This window comes from Alosa sapidissima, chromosome 18, assembly GCF_018492685.1.
Source record: "Alosa sapidissima isolate fAloSap1 chromosome 18, fAloSap1.pri, whole genome shotgun sequence".
Classification (NCBI taxonomy): domain Eukaryota; kingdom Metazoa; phylum Chordata; class Actinopteri; order Clupeiformes; family Clupeidae; genus Alosa; species Alosa sapidissima.
The window spans coordinates 25,317,684-25,326,431 of NC_055974.1; the positions used below are offsets into that span (position 1 = coordinate 25,317,684).

General features: G+C 40.8%; 1 long non-coding RNA gene across 1 annotated transcript; it reads right to left on the bottom strand.

Moving 5' to 3' along the window:
* Window positions 1-265: 265 nt before the first annotated feature.
* Window positions 266-4,070, bottom strand: LOC121690495. Its single transcript, XR_006025093.1, has 4 exons — window positions 3,857-4,070; window positions 2,841-2,874; window positions 1,397-1,462; window positions 266-849 (listed from the first exon to the last, which is right to left on the bottom strand). It is a non-coding gene; the product is annotated as an uncharacterized LOC121690495 (long non-coding RNA).
* Between the last annotated feature and the right edge of the window lie 4,678 nt (window positions 4,071-8,748).

Sequence of the window (8,748 nt, forward strand, 5' to 3'; positions counted from 1 at the left end):
GTCGTAAACAAATGTGACCAGGGAGTGTATAGAGCTGAAGTATGCAACACAACTTGTCCTCTCACCTTTCTGGTTGACGTTCCTGTTTGCATGTGAATCAACAAAGGCAAACCTTGCTCCTGCATTCACTACAGCACATGTGTTAGCACAAATAGTTAACAAACAAGCATCATTGCTAAACAGTGCCCGCTGCAGTGCTACATCAAAAGGCATGGCAACATCACGCAAAGCATGGTCATAGTCATCAACGTGAATAAATCCAGTGTAAGATTCAGCAAAGTTTATTGCAAAATCACAATTCCACACTTCATATTGCCTAGGTAATTCAGACACAGCAATGTAACCCCTTCCATGGTCTCTTATTTTACCCTGTGCGCTCATTGACCTGTATAGAACAGTTCCCTTAATCAAAACATCATCAAGATCTCCAGTTTTCCAGCTCCACACGTTCTTCATCTTGGACTTCAAAACAGCAGTCAAGCTGATGGCACCACACTGCTTGTTGCGCACATTTCCAAACCGTAGATGGCCTTGATGAAAAGACCCCATCAGCACAGATCTCTCTGGGAAGTCAACAGATTCATTCAAAGAACAACAATCAGTAGCATTATTGTCATGACACATATTCAGAGAGTTGGTAGAGTTTGTTTGAGAGTTGGTAGAGTTTGCTTGTATTGCGTCCGAAGACTGTAACTGGCATTGTAACTGGCATTGTAACTGGCATTGTAACTGGCAGTCCGAAGACTGTATAGCGTCCGAAGACTGTGTGTGGGCTTTTTTACGAGGACGCCCAACCTCGTCACAGGAGACCAAGTCAACCTGTGCCACCGGGGACCTCTTGCTCGGCACCTGTAACACAGAAAACCCATCATAAGGTTACCAAGTCTAACATATCATACTTCTTTAATAATTTCATCATTAAAGCAACTAATATACTCATACTTTCAGAACAGTAATGTATATATATTTAGATCATAAATATTCAGCAACTTCTTAAAAGGAAATATGGCGAGTTTTCACATAGGTCTCCGTTTCTCATGGGTCACTGAGTACTGTTGGTATGAAACAAAGTCAAAACAATCAGTTTTTCCTAGCTCGAGTTGCTACAACCAGCAGCTACCGGTAAAAACAAACGTTTTCATTTTTTGTACCGACAATACTTGGTCACCTTGAGAAACGTAGATCTATGTAAGAACTTCTTTAAATTAGACATGCAGCACATCCTTCATTAAAATCAAATACATTCAACATGTAAGCGGCATATTTCAAGCAAACATAAAAACTACTGTAAATAAGAATTGGGACAAACATATCAAATGTGTCCAACATTACATGTTTCCTATTAAACACACAATCATAATACATCAGGACATATAGTAAAGCTCAACAGCCTGACCTCAGTGGACCTCAAGTCAGCCTCTCTCTTCTTGGCCACCCTGGACCGCTTGCTTGGACGCGGCATCTGCAAAACACACAGAAAACAGAAATCTCATACAGTTAGCACTAATACTTTCATCAGTTCTGATAAACAGGCAATAACAATGTACATATTTACATCATAAAGACTCTTTAACTTCTGAACTTAAGACAGGGCTCTACATTTAAAAAAAAAAATTCCAGGAACACTTATGCGCCCAAGTTAAAAGATTTAAGAGCACAGGAAAAAAACAAAAAAAGGAAAAAAACTTACACATAATGTAACATTGCACTACAGCTAACAGTTAAACATGCCAGTACACCAATTGTGAAGAATAAAAATGACTGACATACCTGCCTACTTTATTTTCAATCCGTTCTATTTTTCTGCATTTTGTTAATGTAAAATATAATGCATTGGCGTAGCCCATTTGCATTTAGCCTGTATATCAAGTATCTTGCCAAATGTAGTTTATTTATTTGTGAATCCATCCGTAGCAAATCCAAATATGCCTATGGTGACCTCTGACTGCATACTGCCCACTACTACTAAAACCAGGACTAACGCCAATTTTCTCTTCCACAAAAACCAACATAGTCTAATCAAGGATATTTATATTTTTTTGAAATATTTGCTTTGATGGGGGCAGTAGGCAAATGTTACTTTCGTTTTGCACTTCCTACTAGGGTAGGCCACACTGCATTTATCAAAAGGGGTGATATGTAGCTTTATAGCTATTATTAATCTGCTAAACAAATTGACATCTGGAGGATTGTTACATACCACTAGGCCTACACACAAGTACCATGAAATGGAACCTATTGCACACATTTACAGCTACACCCTAGTTAGGCATACACATTCTTGACCTAAAGTACAAAGCATACGAGACAAGAATAAAACTAATCCAAGCTCAGGATGAGCAACTACGTGAGCATCTCTGTCCAAAGCCCAGCAACCCACTTCAACCTGCATCCCGGTATACAAATCAGACTATTAACCAAATGTTAGGATTAACTTACAATACAGCAGTAATGTTTCCCTCTACAACTCTTAAATCCTCCTTCCTTGCTTTCATATGCATGCCACACCACATTCATCCATAACCCAAATAATATCACACATCACCACTGAAAACTACTGCAGGAGTCCCTGCAGTGATTCTCATGACTTTCTACTCTGAGGCCATAGAAATTACTCTGAATCAGCGCATATCAGTGTAATATACTAGTTTTTCTGTCCAGAACTGTAAGGCATTTCAATGCCATACACAAGGCCGAGCACAGCTGTAATTATTCCAGATCAACATATGGCATATTTCTTACTAGCATTACGGTTTTACATTTTGCAGGCAATGCAGCATAAAAGTTTCAAAATTTCCCTAGAAGTTGTATATAAAAGCCCTGAAACATTTAACACTTACCTTCAATTAACTTGCTCAAAAAGGAATCCAAAATCTAGAAAACATTTAACATATATAGTTTATGAAACTTAGCATTTACAATTACATAGATATGTACTTTGAGCTTACAAACGAGTGATTTTGCTTGTAATTGTAAAAGTATTTTAGCCGTAACCTACGTATTCATAGCTATGATTTTAGCAGCCTCAGTCACATTCCACCCAAACAAGACCAATTTAACCTAGGATAACTTCACATCTTCTGTTTAAGATCAATTAAATTACTTCATTTGTTAAGAATTGTACATAGTTACCTGCCTTTACACACGGTGTACATGAAACGGAGCCATACATTTGTTTAATGCTTAATCAACTCGTACGGGTTTGCTATGTTCTCCCTTCAGCTATAGCTGCTAGAAGTCTGTCTCTGATTTAGCAGAGAATGTCTAAACGGGCTCTGCTAACATTAAGGTTAACTTACATTCCACACGGCTTTCAAGATCAGACATGACTCCAAAACTCAACCAAGGTTATAGTACCGAAAAACGTTTTCGTTTTAACGTTTAACACAGTTATTCAAAATGAGTTCAGTTAACGTTAACGTTACCACAAAGTTAATTGCTCACAATCAAACGTGCCTAACGTTAGCCTGCATCATGGCGTGAAGCATCATGCCAGCATGATGTGAACTTAATTCGACGATACAACGTATTTCATGAGATAACGGCCAGTTCTCAACACATTGCCTGCTTCCGTAGGATAATATGTTTTATGTAACGTTAGGCTATTAAAGTTCCTAATTCATTTTTACACAATCGCTACCTTTCCTGTCTGCCTAACTTTAACGTTAACGTTTGTCGTTCATAGTGTGACACTAAAACGTTAGCTGCTAACACATTTAACAAAGGTGGCTCTCCAGATACACCTCAGCTAGACATATTTTCATATTTTTGTGTGGCTATTCTGTTATAAGTAGCTCAAAACCAAATATACAGACATATCAATTCATTTTCTGGAGATGTTAACTTTGCGTCTTACCTCGACAGTTGTAGTCAGCTAAAAGAAAGATGGTAGATGTCACAGACGAGTTATTGGATGATACTCGTCACAATAAAAGTCCCTACTTCATTTGCCATTCTCGATATCAAAATATTTCCACACAGAACACAAAATACATTTGATGGAAAGGTTAGAGATTACAGGTGATAGGTTAAAAAACAAATATCACCATGAAACTTAACTACCATGAAACTTATTTACTATCGTAAAAAACATCATTGTTGTATTGCAAGTTTTCAAGGCCGTAGTCATGATGTCTAGGCTACATTGGGGGGGACCAAATCTGTGGCGGGGTCAATAATATTATTAAAAAAATATTATTAATATATTATATTAATATATTATTATTGCAAAAATATTATTAAAAATCACAAACAAGTCGTTAGTTAGGTCAGTCAATTAGGTTATTCCAAACTTTTGACGGACATAGGCATGGCATGGATGGATGGATTATGAACCCCTGGACACAGGGCTTAGACTCATAGGTTTGGAGCCTAATAAGATTTTGTCTTCTAATTTAGATTTTATTATGCTGGTGGCTAATCACACAATTTTAACGTAGTTTGAAAGGGACAGGATTCAGGAATAGGCTACTAAGACAGGCCCCTCTTCTGTCTGACTCACCTCATGTTACTGTTACCCCTGTATGCATTATAGACTGGCTTCTGACAGAAATGACGTTTTGTGCCAACATGTAGAAACACTAGACCTACTACAGCCTTTAATTGGTGAATGGAGGTGCAAATTCCTTTCTTTGGTTATTGTCACATTAACTGTAGGCTATCACATATTGTAAAAGTTTTTTTCCCAACTTGTGTGCCGTCGCCACATTTGATCACGTTTTGCCTGCATGGATGCGCGATTGAGTGCGCATCTAAATAATATGCAAGATGCAACAATCATTTCTAAGAGGCCTATAAAAGGTCATTTCTGGCATTACTACTAGCATATGAAGGCATTATTTATGTTGAAAGACGTGAAAGAAATGACACAGGCTTGCACAAATTCATCATTTAAAATAAAACGTTTCACTTTCGCTATCATTGCGAGAATAGGCTACAATATGGAAAATGTTCCCTTTCAGTCTGATCGGCTCCAAACATGTATGGGATTTCCTTAGCCTGTGCTACACCTTTCCAAGAAGTTTTGTGAAAATTGTACCGGTAGCTTTTGCGATATTGTTGACAGCCCTACCTCCGCAGTAGGGTGCAGTAAATGGAAGCTTTTGATTGCGCACGCCACTAACGAAAAACGGAAAATCACCAGGACAAACCACTCAGGGGTGTAGGCTACTCTGGAACCATAGGTCACTAATTTGTGCGTTATTTACGTTTGATTACATTTCAGATGCGTGTTGGTTTCCTGTAGGCCTAGTATAGCGCTTTATTCTTTCTTTATTTTTCTATGTCCGTATATTGGGGGGGACATTTTGGTCATATTTGAATATTGGGGGGGACACGTCCCCCTCAATGTCTATGGTGACTACGGCCCTGCTGAAATCTCATATCCAGACTCAGCAAATCAGGCAATATCTGCATAAATTGTGGTAGGCCTAATTTGCATGATTAAAAAAAAAGAAATGTGAATAAAGGATAAAGTCAGACAAAAATATTTGTATTTTATTGGCATTACATAGGCTCCAACATTTGGTAACAGTCACACCATTATTGCACCCAATATATATCTGAAAACACATCTGATTGAAGCTTATGTTGTTTCACACATGGGGGTATTATATATAACTGGAGAGAGTGATTAAGTCCCGCCCTCCATACAAATGAATGGGGGACACTAGGCTAATAAATCTGGCCAATTCGTAGTCAACGGCATATTGAACACTGGGGCTCGGATCCTCAAGAAATTTGGTGACCTTTGACCTCTAGGGGGCTCTGTAATTGCGGCGGTGGGCTGGCTGAGGGAGGGTGCGGCGAGCCCTGGTTCAGCCCCACTAAATCAGCTATGTTTTGATGTGAAACTTGACCTTGTAACTCAGCCAATCTTGGGTTGTTTGCCATGGAACTCGCTGTGACTGCTTAATGCTATATGTCTAATGCAACTGCGTTCAGTTTCGTGGCAAATCTGGCCTGCTAAACTCTCTGCTTGGCCCCCTCATTGCTGCTTGCAGCTATATTTGGGGGCCAAGCAGCGAAGCTGCGAAGGCACCCATTGTTATTGTTAGTTTTCTTATTGGGGGCCAAGCAGCGAAGCTGCGAAGGCACCCATTGTGTTTCTATGTTTTCTTATTATTATTATTATTATTACGCTTCCGTCATTGAAGTCAATGGCAGCCCATAGAACCGTCTGGTGAAAAATTCTGAAATTTGGCACACTGATTGGGGACATTCTCATGATTAATTTCACCAAGTTTCATACCGGCACCTTGAGCGCTCTAGCGCCACCAACAGGCCAAAGTTGGATGTGCGTTCACGCACGTAACTTCTGACCCGTTCACCCGATTGTCAAAAATGAGGTATCGCTGGAATCCTTGGACCAAGCCGAGTTCAACGCACCCTATGACGTCAATTTCCGCCATGATGGATTTTCCGCCATTTTGGATTTCATCAAAAACACTAAAAAGTCTTCACAGGTCACAAATTTTGTCCGATCGACACCAAACCTGACACACTTGATCTTCAGACCAAGCCTCACAAAAGTTATTCCTTTTCGTCTTCGAAACTCAAACCGTTCGCCCGTAACAGCCAATCGAAATATGCGGCGAAGCCGCCAAACAGGAAGTGAGCTCATATCTCAGCAACCCATTCATCTATCATAACCAAACTTAGTACATGGACTCAGGACCCAATCAGGGGGACGCTGAAGAAATCTGGTGACCTTTGACCTCTAGGGGGCGCTGTAATTAAGAAACATGCCTTTTGGCCTGTAGCTGCTGTTGTGCTTAGAATTAAAGCGCACTACTGGTGTCTGTTAATACTGTTGGAGGTCCTTAGGCCGACCCAAGCCAACTTGTGATGTCATCGTAAATGATTCGGCCGCCATATTGGATTTAATCAAAAACACGTAAAAATTTTCGCAGGTCACAAATTTCAGCGGATCCTCACCAAAATTGGCAGAGATCATTTTCAGACCATGCCTTATCAGTGCTTCGGTTTCTGGAACAATTGACAGAAGCATTCGGCTGTAACAGCCAATCGAAACTTGCGGCGAAGCCGCCAAACAGGAAGTGAGCTCATATCTCAGCAACCCTTGCATGTATCAAAGCCAAACTTGGTGCATGGACTCAGGACCCAATCAGGTGGACGCTCAAGAAATCTGGTGACCTTTGACCTCTAGGGGGCGCTGTAATAAAGAAACATGCTTTTTGGCCTGTAGCTGCTTTTGTGCTTAGAATTAAAATGCAATAGTGGTGTCTGGTAATACTGTTGGAGGTCCTTAGGCCGACCCAAGCCAACTTGTGATGTCATCGTAATTGATTCGGCCGCCAAGTTAGATTTAATCAAAAACATCAAAAAGTTTTCACAGGTCGCAAATTTCATCTGATCTTCACCAACATTGGCACAGACCATCTTCAGACCATAAGCTATGAATATCTTGCTCTCTTGAACAATTGACAAAAGCATTCACCCGTAACCGCCAATCGAAATTGATGGCTAAGCCGCCAAACAGGAAGTGAGCTCATATCTCAGCAACCCTGCCATGTATCATAACCAAACTTACTACATATATTCATGACCCCATTAGGAGGACGCTCAAAAACTTTGGTGACCTTTGACCTGTAGGGGGTGCTGCAATTAGCAATATTGCATTTTCATCTGTAGTTGCTGATGTGTTTTATCAATCTTTTATTTTTTGATGTGAAACTGATGACAACATGTTCCATCCAGTTCATTCTAATGCGTGCGTGGAAGGGCGGTGCGGGACGGGGTGGAACGGGCAGGGCTGATTAGGTGGGGGGGCTGGCTGGCGGAGGCGGTGGCAATACTCAGCCCTGTTTCAGCCCTACAAAGTCAGTTATGTTTTGATGTGACACTTGTTGAAAGTGTTGATCGCGGGTGTCTGCTGAGTTCTATCTTGTCGCCGTGGCTATTCCGGCCTATACTGCTTGGCCCCCTCATTGCTGCTTGCAGCTATATTTATTATTATTCCTCTGCCATTGAAGTCTATGGCAGCCCATAGAACCGTCTGGTGAAAAGTTGTGAAATTTGGCACACTAATTAGGCTGCGTCCCAGAATTAATTTCACCAAGTTTCGAGTCCGCACCACGAGCGCTCTAGCGCCACCAACAGGCCAAATTTGGACATGCGTTCATGCATGTAACTTCTGACCCGTTGGCCCGATTTTGAAAAATGAGGTACCATTGGAATCCTTGGACCAGGCCGAGTTCAACGCACCCTATGACGTCATTTTCCGCCATGATGGATTTTCCGCCATATTGGATTTTAGTGAAAGTGAAACTAATTTTTCACAGGTCACAAATTTTGTCCGATCGTCACCAAACTTGACATACATGATCTTCAGACCAAGCCTCACAAAAGTTGTGGTGTTTTGTCTTCGGAACTATGACCGTTCACCCGTAATATCCAATCGAAATTTGCGGCGAAGCCGCCAAACAGGAAGTGAGCTCATATCTCAGCAACCCATTGATCTATCATAACCAAATTTATTCCATGGAGTCAGGACCCAATCAGGGGGAAGCTCAAGAAATTTGGTGACCTTTGACCTCTAGGGGGCGCTGTAATTAAGAAACATGCCTTTTGGCCTGTAGCAGCAGTTGTGCTTAGAATTGAAACCCACTAATGGTGTCTGGTACTACTGTTGAAGATCCTTAGGCCGACCCAAGCCAACTTGTGATGTCATCGTAATTGATTCGGCCGCCATATTGGATTAAATCAAAAACACGAAAAAGTTTTGGC